The sequence below is a fragment of the Aotus nancymaae genome, unplaced genomic scaffold (genome assembly GCF_030222135.1).
Source record: "Aotus nancymaae isolate 86718 unplaced genomic scaffold, 86718_ANA_hifiasm-v0.15.2.pri h1tg000009l, whole genome shotgun sequence".
Classification (NCBI taxonomy): domain Eukaryota; kingdom Metazoa; phylum Chordata; class Mammalia; order Primates; family Aotidae; genus Aotus; species Aotus nancymaae.
This window is the reverse complement of record NW_026988420.1, coordinates 8,126,875-8,151,279: the sequence shown is the minus strand read 5'-3', so window position 1 is coordinate 8,151,279 and position 24,405 is coordinate 8,126,875. Positions and strand designations below refer to the sequence as shown.

Genomic DNA, 24,405 nt, shown 5'->3' with positions numbered 1-24,405 from the left:
ATGTCCTTCTACACAGAGTAGCAGAAAGGAGAATGAGTTCCCAGTGAAACAGGAGGCCCCTTATAAACTATCACATCTTGTGAGAACTCACTATCACGAGAACAGAATGGGGAAAAACACCCCCATGACTCAGTTACCCCCACCTGGTCCGTCCCAAAATAGGTGGAGATTATGGGAACTACAATTCAAGATGAGATTTGGGTGGGGACACAGCCAAACCATATCATCATGGATTTTAAAAATCTAGTTATGTAGTGATATGTGTGTGTTTCTTTATTCATGCATTAGGATCTGATGGCAGATCTAACAACTTTCATAGTTTTGAAGTAAGATTAACCATAAATGATATTTGAAGAATAACTACAACAATTGTAATGTCATGTGAAAATTTCTATGATTTCTTTGGGAGACAAAATCACAGGTACTGCTAATATACTTGGATGTGCTGCTTACATTCATAACAAAAGGGAATGCTCAATTTCAGCTAAAAATCCCTAGACTTGTGTCCCTTTCATGAAGGAGCAGCCTTGTAAATGGCTTAATGTAGATTTAAATATTAGGTACGATTACAATATATGCCAGGTCATTTGGTTTCCTTCCAAATAGAATGACATTTCTGGAGTAATCAGTAAATATTTCTCAAAATTTTGGAAAAAGGAGAAGTCTGGCTAACAAAAGAAGGCTTTAATGAATCTTAACCAGATTTCAAAGAAAAACCAAAGCCATGTATTTTTGTAATCACTGCTTAAAAATGGATTTTAGGCCGGGCACGGTGGCTCACACCTGTAATCCTAGCACTTTGGGAGGTCAAGGTGGGTGGATCATTTGAGGCCAGGAGTTCGAGACCAGCCTGGCCAACATGGTGAACCCCATCTCTATTAAAAATACAAAAATAAGCCAGGCATGGTGGCAGGTCCCTGTAATCCCAGCTACTTAGGAGGCTGAGGCAGGAGAATGGCTTGAGCCTGGGAGGTGGAAGTTGCTGTGAGCTGAGATTGTGCCACTGCACTGCAGCCTGAGTGACAAAGTGAGGCCCTGTCTCAAAAAAAAAAAAAAGAAAAGAAAAGGATTTTAAAAGTAGTAGCAATAAATAAATAGGCAAACTTCTGGTGAAGTAACCATACAAATTTTCCAAAACAGATATCAAATAATCTGTTTTCTTTTCTTTTCTTTTTTTTTTTTGCACACAGATGATTCATCATTCAACTTGACAAATAATCTGTTTTCTAGTGTTATAACTGGCTTGAGTCAACCAGATCACAGAGCTCCTAGGTTCATTTTGGTAGAGAATGGTACCTGCTAGAGAATTCTGAAGTGATTAGGATTAGCTCTTCTCCCATATCTCACTACCAGCTTATAACAAAAGCAAGTCTCAGCCCAAATTCAGACACACACGCAGATGTTTATTAGACAGATTAGCAAAGTAAGCACAAAACAGTTCATAAAACATATTCCATAAGCTTCAAGAAGTTCCAGCGCTCTCTCCTTTTAGCTGCTCTGTCCAGACCCTTGCTGTGGTAGTTCCAACAACCTTCCTAGGATGCAAAGGTTGGCCCCTGTGCTGAGTAGCCATCAAAACTCAGGCCAGAACCCAAGAGTACAGTCTGCAGCCCTTTCCACTCTTTGCAAGAAACCAATCCATACTCAAATGTCTTTAATTTCACCAAATGGTGCCCCATTTCTATCATTTATCTTGCCAAATAACAAGATACTATTTTCATCAATAAAAACCCATTTTTGATTCCCGGTATACTTGTTAGAAAAATTGAGGTTGCTGATGGAGACAGAGAGCAGAGGGACTGGTCACTGCCACCTGAGGATCTTCCTCCCTGATGTAATGCCAGCTGGCCACTCTTGCAGTATGCATTCTTCTCTTTGCCCCAATATTTTATTACAAAAATTTAACAGAAAACTTGACAGAATTGTACAGCGAACACCAATATGCCACCAACTACATCAAGAGTTGTCAAATTTTGGCCAGCACCAGGATCACCTGGAGAGCTGGTCAAAGCACAGACTTCTGGGCCTCCCCCAGAGTCTCTGATTCAGTGGGTCAGACCTGAAAATGTGCATTTCTTTTTTTCAAGTTTTATTATTAATATTATTATTTTGAGATAGAGTTTCACTCTGTTACCCAGGCCAGAGTGCTGTGGTCCGATCTTTGCTCCTGCAGCCTCTGCTTCCTGGGCTCCAGCAATCCTCCCACCTCAGCCTCCTGAGTAGCTGGTACCACATGCCCAGCTAATTTTTTGTATTTTTGGTAGAGACAGGGTCTTGCCATGCTTCCAACCTTTCCAACCAGTTTCGAACTCCTGAAAACAAGTGATCCATCCACCTCAGGCTCCCAAAGTGCTGGGATTAGAGGTGTGAGCCACCATACTCAGCAAAATGTGTATTTCTAATAAGTTTCTAGGTGATACAGATGCCGTTGGTTTCTGCACGTCACTTTGAGAACCACAGACCTTGCTTTTTCTATTAATTAATCTTTTGCTATATTTATATCATCTCACATCCATCCACTAATCCCTCCAACCACCCATTCATCTGTCTTTTTGTTTTTTGGTTTTTGTTTTTTTTGAGACAGAGTGTTGCTTTGTTGCCCAGGCTGGAGTGTAGTGGTGCAATCTCAGCTCACTGCAATCTCTGCCTCCCAGAGTCAAGCAATTCTCCTGCCTCAGCCTCCCCAGTAGCTGCAATTACAGGCATGCACCACTATGCCCTTCTAATTTTTGTATTTTTAGTAGAGACAGGGTTTAACCATGTTGGCCAGGCTGGTCTTGCACCCGGTCCAGTCTTAGTTTTCCACACATTTCAAAGTTGCAGCATCAGTACATGTTACTTGAGCATATCATTAGCTAGACTCCAGTATTTATATATGGATTTTTTTTTTTGAGGCGGAGTCTCGCTCTGTCACCCAGGCTGGAGTGCAGTGGCATGATTTCAGCTCACTGCAACCTTTGCCTCCCAGGTTCAAGCAATTCTCCTACCCCAATCTCCCGAGTAGCTGAGACTACAGAAGCCTGCCACCACACTCGTCTAATTTTTTGTATTTTAGTAGAGACGGGGTTTCACTGTGTTGCCCATGGAGCAATCTCGGCTCATTGCAACCTCTGCCTCATGGGTTCAAGCAATTCTCCTGCCTCAGCCTCCAGAGTAGCTGGGATTACAGGCATGCGACACCACATCAGCTAATTTTTTTGTAGTTTTAGTAGAGACAGGGTTTCATCATGTTGACCAGGCTGGTCTTGAACTCCTGGCCTCGTGATCCGCCTGCCTTGACCTCCCAAAGTGTTGGGATTACAGGCATGAGCCACTGCGCCCAGCCGGGATTGTTTTTGAGGTAAAATTTATCTACAGTGAAATGGGGCATTAAAAATGTTCTAACTGGGAAGCCATTAGATTGTGGAGGGGAGGAGTCTTAGCACTTGAAGTTCCTAAGAAGCAAACAGAAGCCCAATGTAAACAGTAAAACAGAGCTAGAGATTTAACCAATCAGAAACCACCAATTAACCTATAACCAGGGCCTTTCCACCTTAACCAATCAGATATGCTTTCTTTGCCTTGCTTCCTGGAACACTTTATAGAGGTTTCCTCTGCCATCCCTCCCAGGGTAAGGCTAAGCCGCTTATGGTTTAGTGCTGTCCAATTCATGAGTTGATGAACGCTCAAATAAACTCTAAAATTTAAATGTGCTAAAAGTTACCTGTTAATAGTGGACTGTGCAGTCTTTTTCTAAAGTTTATTGAAATATAATTTACATATGATAAAATTCACTCTTTTTTTGCATATAGTTCTATGAGTTTTGGCAAATACATACAGTTAGGCACCAAAATCAAGATACATAGCATTTCCCTTGATAAAAAAATGTCCCATGCCTGTAATTCCAGTACTTTGTGAGGCTGAGGTGGGTGTATCGCCTGGGCCCAGGAGTTCGAGACCAGCCTGGGCAACACAGTGAAACCCTGTCTCTACAAAAAATACAAAAATCAGCCCGGCATGGTAGTGCCTGCCTGTAGTCCCAGCTACTTGGGAGGCTAATGTGGGAAGATCGATTGAGCTTGGGAGGTGGAGGTTGCGGTGAGCTAAGATAGTGCCACTGCACTCCAGCCTGGGTGACAGAACAAGACCCTGTCTCAAAAAAAAAAGAAAAAAGAAAAAATGAATCATCCAACAAAATATAGTAATTTTTGTAAATGAGGGAGAACATTTAATGCTGGCAAATGAGGCTGCTACTCTCATACATTAGTTCTGAAGGTTTGCACTACCTTTCTGGAAAGCCATTTGTCATCAGGGTCTCGCTATGTTGCCCAGGCTGGAGGGCAGTGGCACAATCATAGCTCATAGCTCACTGTAACCTCAAACTCATGGACTCAAGTGATCTTCCCACCTCAACTTCCCAAAATGTTGGGATTGCAGGGATGAGCCACCATGCCTGGACAACTGAAGTATTTTAAAGTAAATTACAAGGCCAGGTGTGGTGGCTTCCTCCTGCAATCCTAGCTCTTTGGGAGTTCGAAGCAGGAGGAATGCTTGAGCCCAGGAGTTTGGGACCAGCCTGGGCAACACAGTGAGACCCATCTCTATAAAACGTTTTTTAAACATTAGCTAGGCATGGTGGTATATGCCTGTAGTCCCAGCTATTCACGAGGCTGAGGTGGGAGAATAATTTGAACCTAAGAGGTCAAGGCTTCAGTGAGCTGTGATCATGTCACTGCACTCCAGCCTGGGCAACAGAGTGAGACTCTGTCTTGAATGAATGAATGAAGTAAATTACACCTACCTTCACATCTGTCCGCATGATAATGCCCATGTGCTGAACTCTAGCCTTGGTCACGCCTGCTTCTTGTCTTCCTTGCTCCCTGGTGATATTTGCTACTCTGCAGCCTGTGATTTCCTTAAAACGACTTAATGCAGCCTGGCGCACTGTCAACTGTATTCACTATCTCCTAGTAACTCTTGGGGCATGTGTTTTCTATAATTCTATGGGTTGCCAGCCATGCTACCTGAAATTTAGGTAAATTCCCCACATAATCATAGTATTACCCATTCTCTTAGACCAATTTCTCCCTCTTTTGGACCAATTTCTCCTTCAAGTCAATACATTTTTCCTTCTCCTTTTTTTTTTTTTTTTTTGAGACGGAATCTCACTCTGTCGCCCAAGCTGGAGTGCAGTGGTGTGATCTCAGCTCACTGCAACCTCCTGGGTTCAAGCAATTCTCCTGCCTCAGCCTCCTGAGTAGCTGGGCCACTAGACCTGGCTAATATTTTATTTTTAGTAGAGACGGGGTTTCACCACATTGAGGTATTGTCTCGAACTCCTGACCTCAGGTGATCCGCCCACCTTGGCCTCTCAAAGTGCTGGGATTACAGGTATGAGCCACCTCGCCCAGCCTGCTTTTGTTTTTTGAGACAGGATCTCACTCTATCACCCAGGCTGCAGTGCAGTGGTGTGATCATGGCTCACTGCAGCCTCAACTTCCTGGGCTCAGGTGATTCTCCCATCTCAGCCTCCCGAGTAGCTGAAATCATAGGCATGCATTATTACGCCTGGTTAATTTTTTGTATTTTTGGTAGAGATGGATTTCACCATGTTATCCAGGTTGGTCTTGAACTCCTGAGCTCAGGCAATTCACCTGCCTTGGCCTCCCAAAGTGCTAGGATTACAAGCGTGAGCCACCAGGCAGGACTGCGAACTTTTATGCAAGTATTTTATCAAAAAGATTCCTAGAATAGCACTATCGAACAAAAATATAACATCACACTTGCAATTAAAAATTTTCCATTTAGTCATTTTTTTAAAAGAAGAAAAAAGAGGCCGGGCGCGGTGGCTCACGCCTGTAATCCTAGCACTTTGGGAGGCTGAGGTGGGTGGATCACCTGAGGTCAGGAGTTCAAGACCAGCCTGGCCATCATGGTGAAACCCCATCTTAAAAAAAAAAAAAGAAAGAAAAGAGTGAGATTAATTTTAGGAATATATTTTATTTAACCTAAATTATTATTTCAACAGGTAATCAATATCCAAAAAAGTATTAATTTACTTCCTGTCGTACTAAGTCTTCAAAATCTGATATATATTTTAACCTACAGCACATCTATAATAAAATTGAGACTAGCCATATTTTAAGTGAGCAAATGCCATGTGTGGCTAGTGGCTCTCATATTGGACATCATCAGTCTAGACGCAACCATTAACCAGGACCGCCTTAGTGGAGAGAGGGGAAAAGGTTGGGCTGTGAGTAATAATGATAAGAACAAAAATAATAGGCCGGGTGCTGTGACTCACACCTGTAATCCCAGCACTTTGGGAGGCCGAGAAGGGCGGATTACGAGGTCAAGAGATGGAGACCATCCTGGCCAACATGGTGAAACCCCATCTCTACTAAAAACACAAAAATTAGCTGGGCGTGGTGGCACGCACCTGTAGTCCCAGTTACTCGGGAGGCTGAGACAGGAGAATTACTTGAACTTGGGAGGCGGAGGTTGCAGTGAGCCAAGATTGCGCCACTGCACTCCAGCCTGGCGCCTGGTGACGGAGCGAGACTCTGTCTCAAAAATAATAATAATCATCATCATAATATTTTAGAGCAAGTTTCGGTGTGCAGACTTTCAAAAAGATATTTTCTCATGTGGTCCTTGCGGTATTGCTGTGAGATCAATATTTTCACCATCATGGTTTTGCCATAAGGAAATTAAGGCTCTGTGAGGTGAAAGTGGCTTGCTCAAGGATGATGAGTAGGTGATATAGCCTGGCTTCTCTCCCCACACAACCTCCCATTAGACAGAAAGACCCCACAGTCTAGGTGCCGCTGAGGAACATCAAAACAAGTGGGACATCATTGCAGATGATACCTCAAGGAGGAGTGCTCACAGAAAAATGCCAAGGCCAGTGGACTTTAATGCTCATAAGAATTTCCAAGACACACTTGCTTATAAACAAAGATTTTTGGGTCCCAAACCCTGGCATGCTTGTTCAGTAAGGCTAGGGTGGGAACCCCAAAATCTACATGCTTGTTTAGAGTTCCAGGTGATCCTGATACAGGTAGTCCTAAGAACCACAAATTTGGATACACTGGTGTGGAAGAAGGTGCTGGACCTTCAGCCATGGGTCCAACTGATGAAATGAAATTCATGGCAACTCATCAGAAGGCTGTTTGGCCTTAAGCAATATAAGAAGCCTAGAGAGGTGGTATGTGCACAAAGTGGAATACTACAGTCATATAACATCATGCTGTAGCAGATTTAATGACATGTCAAGATGCTTGTCAGGTGGGGTGCGGTGGCACACGCTTGTAATCCCAGCACTTTGGGAGGCCAAGGTGGGCAGATCGCTTAAGCTTAGGAGTTCGAGACCAGCCTGGGCAACATAGTGAAACCGTCTCTACTAAAAATACAAAAAACTAGTCTGGCATTGGCGGTGCATGTCTGTGGTACCAGCTACTCCGGAGGCTGAGGTGGGAGGATCGCTTGAGCCCGGGAGGCGGAGGTTGCAGTGAGCCGAGATCATGCCAGTGCACTCCAGCCTGGTGAGAGTGAGACCTTGTCTGAAACTAAACAAAAGAAACAAACACACAAACAAAACTCTAAAGATGGTTGTTATATTTTGTGTAAAAAGGAAGTAACTAGGTTTGTGATTTTTTTTTTTAAGATGGGGTTTCACTATGTTGTCCAGGGTGGTTTTGAACTCCTGACCTCAGGTGATCCACCCACCTCGGCCTCCCGAAGTGTTAGGATTACAGGCATGAGCCACCCCGCCCGGTCGATTTTTGTGTGTGTGTGTGTAGTATGTTTTACTTCAGCAAAAAGTTTTTTATCATACCTGTAATCCCAGCACTTTGGGAGGCCAAGGCGAGCAGATCATTGAGATCAGGAGTTCAAGACCAGTCCGGCCAACATGGTGAAACCCTATCTCTACTAAAAAATACAAAAATTAGTGGGGCATGGGGTGCCTGCCTGTAATCCCAGCTACTCAGAACGCTGAGGCAGGAGAATGGCTTGAACCCGGAAGGCGGAGGTTGCAGTGAGCCAAGATCTCGCCATTGCACTCCAGCCTTGGCAACAAGGACGAAACTTCATCTCAAAAAAAGAAAAGGAAAGAAAAGTTTTTTTAAAAGGAGATTACCAAATGTTAACACTTTCATGCTGTATTTGTAGAAAAAGTTACATATGTATGGATTTATTATATAAAATTAAACATTTAAGGCCAAGCAGTGGCTCATACCGGTAAACCCAACTCTTTGTGAGGCTGAGGTGGGAGAACTGCTTGAGGCCAAGAGTTCGAGACCCTCCTGGCAACATAGCAAGACTATGTCTTGCCTCTAAAAAAAAAAAATTGGCTGGGCGTGGCGGCGTGGGGAGGAGGATCTTGAGCCCAGGAGTTACAGGGATGCGGCAGTGCACTCCAGCCTGGGTGACAGAGGGAGACTCCATCTCTAAAAAATAAATAGATAATATGCATGTATTGACAACTTCAAGATAGATACCGGCATGTGTGCCTGTGTCTGTATATATGTTAACATTAAGGATATTTTCTTGAAAATGTAAGCGTCTTCTAAAGGAAAAAAGAAAAGTTTTCCGGGCAGCCCGGCTTCAGTGTCGCACGCTCCCTGAGCGAGGGCCTCGGGCCACGCGCTGCGCGAGTCTTTGTGTCCTGGGAAGAGGTCGCATTGGAGTCGGTCTTGAATCGGCTTGTGTGATCTTGGGCAAGGCACTGCGCGAGTTTGCCGCCTCCTGAAGAGCTACAGCAGCGCCTCCTACAAGCGCCAGGATTCGGAGAATAAGCGCGGGAAGCGCTCGGCCCCCGGAGGGACGGGGCCCTGCCGCTGGCGCTGGAAGAGCCGGGACCCCAGCCATTCACTCCCAGCCCCGGTCCACTCCCCTGAAGCACACCCACAGTCGTCGTCACTCGGTAGGGTCACGTGGGCGTGACATGCGACAATGCGCTGCGCACAACACCAGACTCAGAGGGCTCCGCGGGGTCGCGGCTCACGAGGCTGATTCGGAAAAAATTGCTGTTGTTACCGAGAATGGAGAGCTTATTTCAACAAAGGCCTTTGCCAGAGGATCCGGGCGCTCCCCTCCCCGCTTCCCTCTCCCTTTTTCTTCTCCTCCCCCTCCCCCTCTTCCCCTCCCCCGCCACCCAGCCGAAGTTTTGCTCTTGTCACCCAGGCTGGAGTGCAGTGGCGTGATCTCAGCTCACTGCAACCTCTGCCTCCCGGGCACAAGCGGTCCTCCTGCCTCAGCCTCCCCAGTACCTGGGATTACAAGCATCTGCCACCACCACGGCTGGCTAATTTTTTGTATTTTTAGCAGAGACGAAGTTTCACCATGTTTGCCAGGCTGGTCTGGAACTTCCGATCTCAGACGATCAGCCCACCTGGCCTCCCACAGTGCTGAGAACACAGGCGTGAGCCACCGTACCCGGCGTTTTTTCTCTGCTTTCTCTATGTGTTGTGCCACCCCCAGTCCTGAGCAGGGTTTGCCCCTGGATTCGGATCGAAGGCTATAAGAAAAGGGGTGACGTTCCCGGTGGCCTTGCGCGCCCAGTCTGCAGGCGATGTGGAAGTCAGGGGTGCGTGAATGGCCCCCAGAGCCCGGGAGGAAAAGAATGGGAACCCCACCAGCCTCCCCGACTGAGCGACCCCGCCAAGCACAGCCACCCCTATAGGGCCACGGACACCGAAGGGCTGGAATGACCTCAAGACAAGACAAGCTTAAGAAGAAAATGAAAGAACGGTGTCAGTCACCAAGCCATGACAATGACTGCATTAATTACTGGGAAAATTCTAGGTCTGCTGACTTTAAAAGCAAAGTAATTATTCCTTCCATTCTGCACCGAGGGAGTCTGCATTTCATTTATCAGGTTACAAAACTAAACTTAAAAAAAAAAAAAAAGCCCAGAACACACCGAAAGCGTTAGTTTGGTCAAGTAGTTCTTTCAGAGCAAGACTCTCCTCCAGAGCAAGCTGTGGTGCAGGGACAAGCGCTGACTGCTGAGGACTCCCAGCCTCCTGAATACCTCGATGCCACCATGGCACAGGAGCGCCCTTTTGGGCGGTGACCTAGCTCAGCTCTTCTGGGAGAAAGCCAGACCCATCCCACAGGCACAGGAAGCCTCAGTGGTGGAGAATTAAAGCAAATGGAAAAGCATCTTCAGAAAAGATGTGCTCCCCTGTCATGCTGTCCTGAATTTGTGACCCAAATCTTCTCAGACAGCTTTTAGACACTAGTGAAAGCGTCAGTCTTAAGAAAACCTGCTCATGTTTCCAGGGAAATGTCTTATTTTCATGCACAGGTTAAAATTCCACACATTTCTGGCAATTAAATGTCAGAAATTATCATTTTTTCTTGATTTAAAGAAATATCTTTGTTAAGGATTCAACTGTGTCCTTCAAAAAGTAGGAGTTTTAACTCCCAGTAAGTTCAGAATGGGACCTCTTTTGGAAATGGCATCTTTACAGAGGTAATCAAGATAAAATGAAGTCAATCCAATATGACTGGTGTCCTCATAAGAAGGGGATATTTGGGAGAGATCCAAGATGGCTGATCACTAGCAGCTCGGGATTGTAGCTCTCAGTGAAAGTGCAGAGAACGAGAGGACGCCACACTTTCAGACGAATTTTTGTTGCTCACGGACCAGGAGATTACCAGCGGAGGAGCCCCACGGGTCACTAGCCGCGACTCTTGTGGCTGGCAGCGGTTCTTGGTGCGGAGTGAGCGGGACTGGGTCCCCTTTTGGCCGATGTTTGGAGCTCCAGGAAGACAGAGTTGCCTATTCAGCTGATTGAAGAATGGACTCAAGAAGGGAGCTAGACCAGAGATTCTTGGGCAGAAAAGCACCATCAATCTTAACACTGCTGTTTTGGCCGGTGCAGTGCATTGCTCAGATTTCGGCACTGGGAATCAACGTCCACTCAGAGACCTAATTTGAAAGTCAGTAATCACAAAGACAACAGGTAGATAAATTTACAATGATGGGAAGAAACCAGCATAAAAAGGCTGAGAATACCCAAAATCAGAATGCCTCTCCCTCTACAGGGGATCACAGTTCCTCATCAGCAACGGAACAAGCCCTGATGGAGAACGAGTGCGTTCCATTAACAGAAGTAGGCTTCAGAAGGTGGATGATAAGAAACCTCTGTGAATTAAAAGAACTTGCTCTAACCCAATGCAAAGAAACTAAGAACTTCGAGAAAAGGTTTGACAAAATGCTAACGAGAATAGACAATTTAGAGAGGAATATAGGTGAATTAATAGAGCTGAAAAACGCAACATGCAAACTTCACGAAGCATGCACAAGTTTTAACAGTCGAATTGATCAAGTAGAAGAAAGGATATCAGAGGTTGAAGACCAACTTAATGAAATAAAATGAGAAGTCAAGATTAGAGAAAAAAGGATAAAAAGGAATGAGCAAAGTCTCCAAGAAATATGGGACTATGTGAAAAGACCTAATCTACGTTTGATAGGTGTACCTGAATGTGATGAAGAGAATGAATCCAAGCTGGAAAATACTCTTCAGGATATTATTCAGGAAAACTTCCCCAACCTAGCAAGCCAGGCCAATATTCAAGTCCAGGAAATACAGAGAACACCACAAAGATATTCCTCAAGAAGACCAGAGAGCAACATGCCCAAGTTTTATTGTGACTACTGCGATATATTCCTCACCCATGACTCTCCATCTGTGAGAAAGACACACTGCAGTGGTAGGAAACACAAAGAGAATGTGAAAGACTACTATCAGAAATGGATGGAAGAGCAGGCTCAAAGCCTGATTGACAAAACAACGGCTGCATTTCAACAAGGAAAGATGCCTCCTACTCCATTCTCTGCTCCTCATCCTGCAGGGGCGATGATACCACCTCCCCCAAGTCTTCCAGGTCCTCCTCACCCTGGTATGATGCCAGCACCCCATATAGGGGGCCCTCCCATGATGCCAATGATGGGCCCTCCTCCTCCTGGGATGATGCCAGTGGGACCCGCTCCTGGATGAGGCCACCTATGGGAGGCCATATGCCAATGATGCCTGGGCCCCCAACGATGAGACCTCCTGCCTGTCCCATCATGGTGCCCACTCGACCTGGAATGACTCGACCAGACAGATAAGGATAGAGGGGAGGCCTCATTCTATCAGTTTTATATTATCTGTCTGCTTCACCAAAGATCATGCTGCTGTGATGCTGGGTTTTCTAAACAGCATAAGGAAGACTTGCTCCCCTGTCTGATCAAAGAGAATAGTTTTGGAGCGGGAAGGTGGGGCAAAAAAGATGCAGTTTTCATTTGTATTGGGAAATGTGAAAATAAAATTGTCAACTCGTTTAGTTAAAAAAAAAAAAAGAAGAAGAAGACCAACCCCAAGGCACATAATCATCAGATTCACTAGGGTTGAAATGAAGAAAATACTAAGAGCAGCCAGAGAGAAAGGTCAAGTTACCCACAAAGGGAAGCCTATCAGACTTACAGCAGATCTCTCAGCAGAAACCCTACAAGCCAGAAAAGAGTGGGGGCCAATATTCAACATCCTTAAAGCAAAGAACTTTCAACCCAGAATTTCATATCCAGCCAAACTAAGCTTCACAAGCAAAGGAAAAATAAAATCTTTTGCAAACAAGCAAGTACTTAGAGATTTCACCATCACCAGGCCTGCTTTACAAGAGCTTCTGAAAGAAGCACTATACATATAAAGGAACAACCAGTATCAGTCTTTCCAAAAATATATCAAAAAGTAAAGAGCATTAACATAATGAAGAACTTACATCAACTAATGGGCAAAACAGCAGTATTAAACTCGTATATATTATTAACTGGATAAAAAGCCAAAACCCACCGGTATGCTGTATCCAGACCCATCCTACATGCAACGAAACACAAAGACTCAAAACAAAGGGACAGAGGAAGATTTACCAACCAAACGGAGAGCAAAAATAAATAAATAAATAAAAAGCAGGAGTTGCAATTCTCACCCATAAAATAGACTTTAAAGCAACAAAGATCAAAAGAGGCAAAGAAGGACATTACATAATGGTAAAAGGATCAATGCAACAAGAAGAGCTAACGATCCTAAATATACACGCACCCAATACAGGAGCACCCAGATACATAAGACAAGTTCTTAATGACTTATAAAGAGACTTAGCCTCCCACACAATAATAGTGGGAGACTGTAACATCACATTGTCAATATTAGACTGATCAACGAGATAGAAAATTAACAAGGACATCCAGGACTTGAACTCAGACCCGGAACAAGTAAACTTAATAAACATTTATAGAACTCTCCACTTCAAATACACAAAACACACATTCTTATCAGTACCATATCACACCTATTCCAAAAGTGACTACATAATTGGAAGGAAAAAAAAAAAGAAGAAGGGGATATTTGGGCCTGTCTCGGTGCCTCACGCCTGTCATCCCAGCACTTTGGGAGGCTTAGACAGGCAGATCACCTGAGGTCAGGAATTCAAGACCAGCCTGGTCAACATGGTGAAACTGTCTCTACTAAAAATACAAAAAAATTAGCTGGGCGTGGTGGTGGCACACTCAGGAGGCTACTCAGGAGGCTGAGACACTAGAATTGCTTGAACCCCTGGGGCAGAGGTTGCAGTGAGCCAAGATCGCACCACTGCACTCCAACCTGGGTGACAGAGCAAGACTCTGTCTCAAACAACAGCAACGACAACAAAAGAGGATATTTGGACAGAGATGGGCACGCAGGAGACGGTCTTGTGAAGATGGAGGCAGAGATGGGGTGACGTTTGTACAAGCTGAGGAATACCAAAGGTTACCAGCGACCACCAGAAGCTGGGGGGACGCCTAGAAAGGATTCCCTTCCCAGTCTCAGGAGTCAACCCTGCCCACGCTTTGATCTCGGAGTTCTAGCCTCCAGAACTGTGGAGGAAATAAATCTTGTTTAAGCCACCCTGTGTACAAGGGTACTTGTTCCTGCAGCCCTAGCAAATAATACATTTCTTCTGTTTGAAAAAATTATTATAATGGTAATATATGCTCACTGTAAAACATTTCATAAAATGAAGGAAAGTATGTGTTTGTTCATTCGGTTGCTATAACAAAATGCCAAACATGAGAAAATTATTTCTCAAATCACTGGAGGCCGGGAAGTGCAAGAGCAAGGCGCTGGCAGATTCTGTCCCTGTTGAGGGTCCACTTCCTGGTTCCTAGACAGCCCTCTCCTCACTGTGTCCTCACGTGGCTGAAGGGGTGAGGGTCTCTGGGGCCTCTTTTATAAGGGCACAAATCCTGTGTATGGAGGCTCCACCCTTGTGACCTAATCACCTTCCACAGGCCCCACCTCCTGCTACCATCACACTGAGGGTTAGGATTTCAACACGTGAATGGGGCTGGGGTGACATAAACATTCACACTGGAGCAAAATGAGAAGGAAGACAAGGAACATCACCAGCGCTACCACCAAGAGACTTACTCCTATCGGCACTCATTTGCCCATTCAGTAAATCTTCCCTGACCCAGCAGGTGCTGAATAGAGCCCAGGGAGGGGCAGTGCAGCAAACAGGCCTCCTTGGAGGAGTCAGGCAACAGAGAGAAGTCAATTTATAAGCACACCATGCCTGGATAATTTTTTTTTTTTTTTTTTGTATTTTTAGTAGATAGGGGATTTCACCACGTTGGCAAAGCTGGCACAAACTCCTGACCTCAAGTCATCCTCCTGCCTCAACCTCCCAAAGTGCTGGGATTACAAGCATATAGCCACCGTGCCTGGCCTGTCATTATTATATTGTTGTTGTTCCTGATGTTGGAACAGTACAAATGGGAAAAAAGTAAAAAGGGAGAGAGTTTACCAATTGTCTAAAATGATATACCTAACAGGTTACACAGTCAGGACTTAAACCTAGACATTCTGACTCCTGCTCTGGTGCTTTTTCAATTAAGCTGCTGTTATTGTCCTTTTTTTTTTTTTTTGAGACAGAGTTTCACTCTTATTGACCACGCTGGAGGGCAATGGTGTGATCTCGGGTCACCGCAACATCTGCCTCCAAGGTTCAAGCGATTCTCCTGCCTCAGCCTCCTGAGTAGCTGGGATTACAGGTATGTGCCATCACACCTGGCTAATTTTGTATTTTTAGTAGAGATGGGGTTTCTGCATGTTGGTCAGGCTGGTCTCAAACTCCCGACCTCAGGTTATCGGCCCATCTTGGCCTCCCAAAGTGCTGGGATTACAGCCATGAGCCGCCGCGCCCAGCTTGTCCTTTTTCCATTTATTATTTTCCTTCTGCCTTCCTTTGTCTGTGACATGTTGGGGTTCAGAGAGAGTGGGTATAAATGAGCCTGGAAGGCCAGGCGCGGTGGCTCAAGCCTGTAATCCCAGCACTTTGGGAGGCCGAGGCAGGTGGATCACGAGGTCAAGAGATCGAGACCATCTTGGTCAACAAGGTGAAACCCGTCTCTACTAACACAAAAAATTAGCTGGGCATGGTGGCGCATGCCTGTAATCCCAGCTACTCAGGAGACTGAGGCAGGAGAATTGCCTGAACCCAGGAGGCAGAGGTTGTGGTGAGCCGAGATCGCGCCATTGCACTCCAGCCTGGGTAACAAGTGAAACTCCATCTCAAAAAAAAAAAAAAAAAAATGAGCCTGGAACATCTCGTGGCAAGCAGCAGGGAAGCCATCAGACACTGCCAGGCCTATCCCATGTCAGCGAGTCCTGGCATGGAGTTGAAAGTGCCATTGGCCATGGAATCATTTAACAAATTTCTAAATCTGTGAATTCAAAAAGAAACTAAAAACAGTGATGATCATAACTTCATTGCTCACCCTTGAAGACTGTTAGGAACCAACTTTTTATTATGAAAACTAGCAAATAAGAGGAAAGCAGCAAATATTTATTCTCCCCTTCCAATATGAACTGTACTGCCAGGTAACCAGAGTTGACAGAGGGGCCACTCCTATTTACAAAGTACTCCAGCTGATAAATGAAGAACAGAAAAATGGAGAGAGATCCAAGATGGCTGATCACTAGCAGCTCAGGCCCATAGCTCCCAGTGAAAGCACAGAGAACGAGAGGACGCCACACTTTCAGACGAATATTTGTTGCTCACGGACCAGGAGATTCCCAGCAGAGGAGCCCCACGGGTTGCCAGGGCGACTCTTGTGGCCGGCGCGGTGGTTTTCCTGGTGCCTTAGCGCGCCAGTTTTTGGTGCAGAGTCCGGAGATTCCTGGGCAGAAAAGCACCATCAATCTTAACACCGCTGTTTTGGCCGGCGCAGTGGATTGCTCAGATTTCGGCGCTGGGAATCAACAAGTTGGACGTCTGCTCAGAGACCTAGTTAGAAAGTCGGTAATTACAAAGACAACAGACGGATAAATAAATAATGAAGGGAAGAAATCAGCGTAAAAAGGCAGAGAATACTCAAAATCAGAATGCCTCTCCCTCTACAGGGGATCGCAATTCCTCATCAGTAATGGAACAAGGCTTAATAGATTACGAGTGTGTTCCAATAACAGAAGCAGGCTTCAAAACGTGGGTAATAAGAAACTTCTGTGAATTAAAAGAACTTGTTCTAACCCAAAGCAAAGAAACTAAGAACCTTGAAAAAAGGTTTGGCGAAATGCTAATGAGAATGGACAATTTAGAGAGGAATATAAGTGAATTGATGGAGCTGAAAAACACAACACGAGAACTTCGTGAAGCATGCACAAGTTTAAACAGTCGAATTGATCAAGTAGAAGAAAGGACATCAGAAGTCGAGAACCAGCTCAGTGAAATGAAACGAGAAGACAAGATTGGAGAAAAAAGAATGAAAAGGAATGAGCAAAGTCTCCAGGAAATATGGGACTATGTGAAAAGACCTAATTTACGTTTGATAGGTGTACCTGAATGTGATGAAGAGAATGAATCCAAGCTGGAAAATACTCTTCAGGATATCATTCAGGAAAACTTTCCCAACCTGGCAAGGCAGGGTAATATTCAACTCCAGGTAATACAGAGAACACCACAAAGATATTCTTCACGAAGACCAACCCCAAGGCACATAATTGCCAGATTTATTAGGGTTGAAATGAAGGAGAAAATACTAAGGGCAGCCAGAGAGAAAGGTCAGGTTACCCATAAAGGGAAACCTATCAGACTTACAGCAGATCTCTCAGCAGAAACCCTACAAGCCAGAAAAGAGTGGGGACCAATATTTAACATCCTTAAAGAAAAGAACTTTCAACCCAGAATTTCCTATCCAGCCAAACTAAGCTTTATAATCGAAGGAAAAATTAAATCCTTTGCGAACAAACAAGTACTTAGAGAGTTCACCACCACCAGGCCTGCTTTACAAGAGCTTCTGAAAGAAGCACTATACATATAAAGGAACAACCAATATCAGCCTTTCCAAAAATATATCAAAAAGAAAAGAACATGAACACAACGAAAAATTTACACTAACTAATGGGCAAAACAGCCAGCTAGCATCAAATGCTAGTATTAAAGTTATATATATTCTAATCGGATAAAAAGCCAAAACCCATTGCTATGCTGCATCCAGACCCATCTCACATGCAACGATACACAAAGACTCAAAACAAAGAGAAGGAGGAAGATTTATCAACTAATCAGAGAGTAAAAATAAACAAATAAAAAGCAGGAGATGCAATTCTCGCCTCTGATAAAGTAGACTTTAAAGTAACAAAGAGCAAAAGAGGCAAAGAAGGACATTACATAATGGCAAAAGGATCAATATAACAAGAAGAGCTAACGATTTTATAGATCAAAGAGACAGAAGATTAACAAGGACATTCAGCACTTGAACTCAGACCCGGAACAAGTAAACTTAATAAACATTTATAGAACTCTCCACTTCAAATACATAAAACATACATTACCACCTCACACCTATTCCATAAGTGACTACATAATTGGAAGTAAATCACTCCTCAGTAATCGCATAGCATTTCATAGGTTTAAATGAAATATTGGTTGGCTGCTTGTTTGTTATTTTCTTCCCTTATTCCTTCCTGTCTACATCAAGTATAATTATTGGTATGAAAGAGGTTTTCAATACCCATTACTAAACTGCATTCTAGCCTGGGCAAGAAAGCAATACTCCCATTCTCTCTCTCTCTTTCTCTTCCTTTTTCCTCCTCTTCTTTATTCTTTTTCTTTCTTTCTTTCAAAAAAAAAAAAAACTAAGAACTTGAAAAAATTCATTTATTTTTACATAATAATAAAGCAATTACACTGACATAATGACATATCTTTGTTAAAAATAACTTTATTTTCCAAAACAAAATAAATTAGTAAGAAGCGTGGCGCTGATTCATATTTCTGCAAATCTGTTTAACGTCTGGGTTAATAGAAGACAGCTGGATTCTCATACCTGCTTCTGCGTTCACGCTGTTGCTGTATCGCACAATACGTAGTCTCTGGAATATTCTGTTGTACACTCAGGAGAGGATAGGAATTAAGCACACAAATTACATCTTAGCATTATTATAAAAATAGGGGTTTTTGTTTGTTTGTTTGTAAAAAAAAAAAAAAAGAAAAGAAAAGAAAAATGAGAATATCACCACACACCACCCTTGTTTGAGATCTACCCAGTGGCACACACACAAAAAGCACAGAAAACCGAGCAGAGGTTCTGTGTGAAGGTGCACACCACCGGCTCATGCCGGTAATCCCAGCACTTTGGGAGGCTGAGGTGGGCGGATCCTGAGGTCATGTAATCCCAGCTACTCAAGAAGCTGAGGCAGGAGAATCGCCTGAACTCCGGAGGCAGAGGTTGCAGTGAGCCAAGATTGTGCCACTGCACTCCAACCTGGGAGACAGAGCTAGACTCCATCTCAAAAACAAAACAAAAAACATCAACAACAACAACAAAAGAAAGTGCACACCACCACTGGTGAAGTGTTTTTTGCAAAAGATTTAAATTTAAATCTGAGCCAGCACCTCAATTTTTGGGAAATACCAGGGAACTTGCTAACTGATGCATTGAAATGAGACTGCCGGTGGTAAAGCCCAGGAACCGAGAAACTCCACAGGACGAACAACCTGGCTGCTTCATCTGAAAATTTGAAAGGAAAATAAAAGAGATGGAAGGTTAACTTACAGAATTAAAGAAAGTTAACTTGGGCGATTTTATATAATAGAAATGACACCTCAATCAAACAAAAAAAAAAAATTAAGAAGCTTATCAACCAGGACTCGTAGGAATCTTATTTGGATGCTGATTAGAAAAAATATATATACTAAAAAAGTTTTATGAGACAAATGGACATTTAAACACCGATTCCCCATTTGATAATCTCAAGGAATTAATGTTTTAAAAAATTACATATAATAATGGTATTTTAATTATGTTTTAGAAGAATCCTATCTTTTAGTGACACTAAATATTTATGGATAAAAGGATATTATTTCCGAGATTTCTTCAAAATAATCTGGGATTGGGAAAGTTGGTGGGATAGAAATGAACCAGGACATAGCCCTACCTGATACTTGTTGAAGCCAGTGAGACGCCTGCAGGGTCATAGTACTATTCTCTCTACTCTTGCATATATTTGAAAATTTCCATGATAAAAACTTTTAAAAACCAAGGTTTCAGTATGCAGAGATTATGTAAAAGAATACTTCTCAGGCCGGGCCCAGTGGCTCACTCCTGTAATCCTAACACTTTGTGAAGCCAAGGTGGATGGATCACCTGAGGTCAGGAGTTCGAGACCAGCCTGGCCAGCTAGGTGAAACCCCATGTCTACTGAAAATACATAAATTAGCTGGGTGTGATGGTGTGCGCCTGTAATCCCAGCTACTCAGGGGGCAGAGGCAGGAAGATCACTTAACTTGGGGGGCGGAGGTTGCAGTGAGCCGAGATTGCACCACGTCACTCCAGCCTGGGCGAAAGAGCGAAACTTCATCTCCAAAAAAAAAAAAAAAAAAACTTCTCCCACCTTATTTGAAAATTTTAAAATTAGAGACAAATCAAATAGAGACTAGGTTAATATTTTTGGTACATCCTTGGGATGAAATCCCTGCTCCCATTGCAAATGCAGATGTCCACAATATGTTGTTAGCAATTAAGCAGCTTACAAATGTAATTTTAAGTTTAATTTTAATTTAATTAGTACAGAATAAAGGTTTTACATACCCACTGTAAAAAGCAACTCAAATAATACAGAGGGGAAGAAGGTAAAGCTTCCACTCCTTTCTCCAACCCTGCTGATGGAACTCAGGTTCCTCTCTCTTGTGGATTTTTTACAGACCTATTCTGGCCATATACAAACATTTTGACATAACTGTTTTGTATCTTACCTTTTTAACTTACTGCTATATCTTGGACATTTTTCTTTTCTTTTTTTCTCTTTTTTTTTTTGAGAAGGAATCTCACTCTGTTGCCCAGGCTGGAGTGCAGTAGTGTGATCTCTGTTTACTGCAAACTTCGCCTTCTGGGTTCAAACAATTCTCCTGTCTTGGCCTCCCAAGTAGCTGGGATTACAGGCGCATGCCACCATCCCTGGCCAATTCTTGTATTTTTTTAGTAGAGACAGGGTTTCACCATATTGGTCAGGCTGGTCTCGAACTCCTGATCTCAGGTGATCCACTCACCTCGACCTCCCAAAGTGCTGGGATTACAGGCGAGAGCCACCATGCCCGTCCCACAGTGGGTTTTTGGGAACAGAGTACATATGTGAAACACTATAAGCTAGCTGCAGGAAGACAGCATACCTCTGAGTCGCCACAGCGGATCCCCGTCGGAAAAGCCCCAACAGGCGCAGGCATTCATTGCTCTTCCTCAACCTGCCTAGGAGTCTCTCTACCAAATATCTCCTAAGGTCTCCCAAATCTCGCCCCCGATCCTTTTCTTTTGAGACAAGGTCTTGCTCTGTCACTCAAGCTAAAGTGCAGTGGCATGATCTTTGCAATCTTCACCTCCTAGGCTCAAATGATCTTCCCACCTCAGCCTCCCGAGTAGCTGGGACTACTGGTGCACACCAGCATGCCAGGCTAATTTTTGTATTTTTTGTAAAGACAGGGTTTCACCATGTTGCCCAGGCTAGTCTCAAACTCCTGGGCTCAAGCAATCCACTGTCTCGGCCTGTCAGCATATGGAGATTACAGGCATGAGCCACTGTGTCCAGCCCCAAGTCTCCTTTTTAAACTATACTGGTTAGCACCAGTGAAAATAAAACTGTGAAGGTGGGTTTCTGGACACAGTGCTGGAAAGGATGTAGGGAAACAAGCATACCCACAGAGTGCCATGGGAAGGGAAAATTAGTATAACCTTCTGGAAGGTCACTAGACAACTGTAGCAAACTTTTTTCTTTTTTTTAAAGATGGGGTTTCACCATGTTGGTCAGGCTGGTCTTGAACTCCCGACCTCAGGTGATCCACCCGCCTTGGCCTCCAAAGTGCTTGGATTACAGGCGTGAGCCACCACACCCGGCCATAGCAAACTTTTAAAATGTACATTCTGGAACAAGTCATCAAAACAGACTTGTGAGGCTTAAGGCAGAAACAGAGGCTAGGAGAGAAAATACTTTCTGAGTTACCAAAACCTAGTTTGACCGCCAAACTCCCAAAGTTTATGCCATAAACCTTTGCTTCAGGAAAACTTTATAATGCTATAAGAGTAAGTTGTTTTAGCCAAAAGGAGATTTAAGGTTACCAGGGAGAGGACGAAGAACTTCACAGAGATGGAGTCAAGAGTCATGGAGTTTTTTTTTTAATGTGTGTGGTGTGTGTGTGTGTGTGTGTGTGTGTGTGTGTGTGTATAACATAAAATGATATAGACTATTTTTTAGAGCAGTTTTATATTTGAGGCATAATTGAGCAGAAGATACAGAGTTCCGACATAACCCCCGCCCCCTCCCACCACCTTCCCCACTAGCGGCATCCTCCACCAGAGGGCAAGTTTGTGACAATCAATGAACCTAACAGACACCTCCTCATCACCCAGAGTCCACAGCATGTGCCTGAGGTTCACAGTGTGCATTAGGCTTCACCCTTGCTGCACATTCTGTGGGTCTGGACGAACGAATAATGACATGCATCCACCATCACATTGTCATGCAGGAAAGTTTCACTGCCCTCAACTCCTGTGCTCTGCCTGTGCGTTCATCCCACCCCTAATCCCGGACGGCCACTGTCATAGTCTCGCCGTTTCCAGATCGTCAGAGTTGGAATCACACAGTATGTTGCCTTTGCAGATTGGCTTCTTTCACTTAGCAATATACATTTGAGGATCCTCCATGTCTTTTATAGTTGAATAGCTCAGTTTATCTAACACCAAATAGCAATCCCATCGTCTGATGAACCAGTTTATCCATTCACCTACGGAAGGACATCTTGATTGCTTCCAAGTTCTGAAAGTTATGAATAAAGCTCCTGTATTCCATGGGCAGGTTTTTGTGTGGATATACGTTTTCCATTTCTTTGGGTAAATACCAAGATGCACAATTGCTGGATCATACAGTAACAGTATGTTTAGTTTTCTTAGAAACCATTAAACTGTCTTCCAGAGTGGCTGTAGGCTGGGCATGGTGGCTCATGCAATTTGGTAGGTCGACATGGGAGGATTCCTTGAGCTCAGGAAGGAGTGCAAGGCCAGCCCCGGCAACATCGTGAGACACCCCGTCTCTAAAACAACAAAAAAAAAAAAAAAGGAGAGAAACAAACAAAAAAAATTAATGATGTAGTAATTATTTATTTATTATTATTATTATCATTATTATTTTTTAGGTAGAGTCTCACTCAGCTGCCCGGGCTAGAGTGCAATGGCACATTCTCAGCTCACTGCACCCTCTGCCTCTCAGGTTCAAGAGATTCTCCAGCCTCAGCCTCCCAAGTAGCGGGGCTTACAGGCACCTGCCACCATGTCTGGCTAATTTTGTTGTATTTTTAGTAGAGACAGGGTTTCACCATGTTGGCCAGGCTGGTCTCAAACTCCTGACCTCAGGTGATCCGCCTGCCTCAGCCTCCCAAAGTGCTGGGATTACAGGCATGAGCCACCACATCCAGCCTATTTATTTATTTTTTTGAGACAGGGTTTCACTCTCGTTGCCGAGGCTGGAGTACAATGGCGCGATCTCAGCTCACTGCAACCTCCACCTCCCAGGTTCAAGCGATTCTTCTGCCTCAGCCTCCCAAATAGCTGGGATGACAGGCACACGCCACCACACCTGGCTATTTTTGTATTTTTAGTAGAGATGGGGGTTTCACCATGTTGGTCAGTCTGGTCTTGAACTCCTGATCTCAGGTGATCTGCCCTTCTCGGCCTCCCAAAGTGCTGGGATTACAGGCATGAGCCACTGTGACTGGCCCACATTTTTACAGTTTGTTTTTATCTTACAATTTTCATTGGCAATTTAGTTGTAGGTCTAATTATTAAACCACAAAACTTTTAAAAATAGATGATAGATAAATCCCTCAAGGGCTCCTCAGTGCCCTCGGGATAACATACAACTTGATTACCGGGACCTTCTGTGTTCTTTATAACTGGTTCCCACTCACCTCTCCAACCCCAGCTCTCCTGTCTAGCCAGCCCCCTAAGCGTTCCATCCTCTGTCCTTTGCACCTGTGTTCCACTCTAGGGGCCAGCCCTGCGCACCTTCCCCAGCAGTCTCTATGTATCCTTTAAGTCTCGATGTAGAATCATTTACTCCCTGAAGCTGCCCTGATGCTCCCTTCTGACAACCCAACACTTTGACCTTCCCTAGCATAGCACTTTTCACCAGATGACAATTGTCTAGTTGTTTGAAGTCTTCCAAGGACGTCAACCAGCCCAGTGACGGGAAGGCACGAGCCCTGCGTTCAGTCTTGCTCACTGTTCTGTTCCCAGCCCCTAGCAGAGGACACCCAGTTCCACATGGGCTCTGGCCAAGTGTCTGTTTTCTGAGTCCTTCTTATTCCTATTGTGAGGCCCCTCTCTCAGCTACCTCCACATGCCTTTCATGGGGCCCAGGCTCCTTTAGCCGATCTCCCCGTGGCCTTCAGGGTGCGCGGGACAGCACGAGGCTGCTCGGGCCACGTGCCCGGGAGCCTCACCCTGCCATGGCTGCTGTACTACTCTCACGCCCTGAGGAGCTCTGGACTCCGCCAAGGGGCTATGGTCTCCCTGAGCTGTGGGATCCCCTCAGTCTTTTCTGGGTTTTCTACCAGACTTTATCCAGGCTGAGTCAGGTTGTTTTTCAGAGACATCATCCAAGTTTAACTCTATCAACATCACCTATTAGGGTGGCCAAAATCCCAAGCACAGACTGACGACCTGGCGAGGATGTGCTCCAGCAGGAACTCTCATTCACTGCTGGTGGAATACAAAACGGTGCTGCCACTCTCATCATTTTGTTATTTGTTTTTTGAGACAGGGCCTTTCTCTGTTGCCCAGGCTGGAGTGCAGTGGCATGATCATAGCTCACTGCAGCCTGGAACTCCTGGGCTCAAGTGATTCTC

At 44.4% G+C, this 24,405-nt stretch overlaps 1 long non-coding RNA gene and 1 pseudogene across 1 annotated transcript in view; one reads left to right on the top strand and one right to left on the bottom strand.

The window, feature by feature from the left end:
- Window positions 1–11,624: 11,624 nt before the first annotated feature.
- Window positions 11,625–12,103, top strand: LOC135273828 (U1 small nuclear ribonucleoprotein C-like; annotated as a pseudogene).
- A 9,683-nt stretch (window positions 12,104–21,786) lies between these two features.
- Window positions 21,787–24,405, bottom strand: part of LOC105710004 (uncharacterized) — a 31,992-nt gene continuing 29,373 nt past the window's right edge. Inside the window, exon 4 of the long non-coding RNA XR_001105652.2 lies at window positions 21,787–22,593. This is a non-coding gene — a long non-coding RNA (uncharacterized LOC105710004). The remainder of the gene's footprint in view (window positions 22,594–24,405) is intronic.